Below are 903 nucleotides of genomic sequence, written 5' to 3'. Positions count from 1 at the left end.
CGGGTTTGGCGCAGATGAGCTTGAACCGTCTTGGCAGGATCTTCGGAAGGTGTCTACGAGCTGGACCCTATTAGTCATCTGGCTGAGTTACCAATCTTAGGGGTACTTCTCTGGTCGGCCCTCACGATTGAAGCCTTTTCCAAAGACGGTATCCGGGCAGTCTGACGACATCCCTTGGCTACAGCTAGAGACACCCAAGAACCGACCTTGTCACACCGTCGATTCAGGATTGGGTCATCTTCATGGCCCTCCCCGGATCGGAGGGTTGCGCCGACTTTGGATCGGAAAGTTTAACGCGCCGAGGTGAACGGTTGCGGAGCTCGGCGCTCGATTCAAAAGTTGTTTCAAACAACTAGGTGATTCAGGCGGGCGGGACGTCGTCAACTGGGTCAACGGGTGTGTCGCTGATGATCTCGAAGCTATCTACGAGCTGGACCCTTTCCTACGCCAAGGCCAAGACGCTTTCGAATCGTGACCAAGACAAATAGCGTGCGGCAAGTGGATCTGAGCCGTACTCCTGCAAAGGCTGTGGCAGCTATGCTCTAGTCACCAACAAAACTCGTGTCATGGCCGAACGATGACACTCATGAAACGCACATTCTTGACTGAACAGGGGCTCGGTTGGTTGGTAGTTCTTTGTCGGCAGGTGCGCGCAAATGGCCGGATGGCGGCAAACGCATTTGGATTTGTTAGCGGCCGTTACTCCCGACGCGAAGTACTGGTTGGAGACGCAGTCTGCGGAGCTAAAGTAGCGGAAGTGCACGCGGTTTCGCGGTTCGGCTGGCGAGGTCAGTACCGAATGAAGAGGTCCCTGCCTGCGCGCTGTGTGAATTCCTTAGTGTCTCGGCCAAGTCGGCCACCGAGCATCTTCCAGATCATCTGGATGCTCACAGAGGAATCTTG

Source organism: Gregarina niphandrodes (genome assembly GCF_000223845.1).
Source record: "Gregarina niphandrodes unplaced genomic scaffold scaffold00009, whole genome shotgun sequence".
NCBI classification, from domain to species: Eukaryota; Apicomplexa; class Conoidasida; order Eugregarinorida; family Gregarinidae; genus Gregarina; species Gregarina niphandrodes.
The sequence above is the reverse complement of the archived record's forward strand: the minus strand, read 5'-3'. Positions refer to the sequence as shown.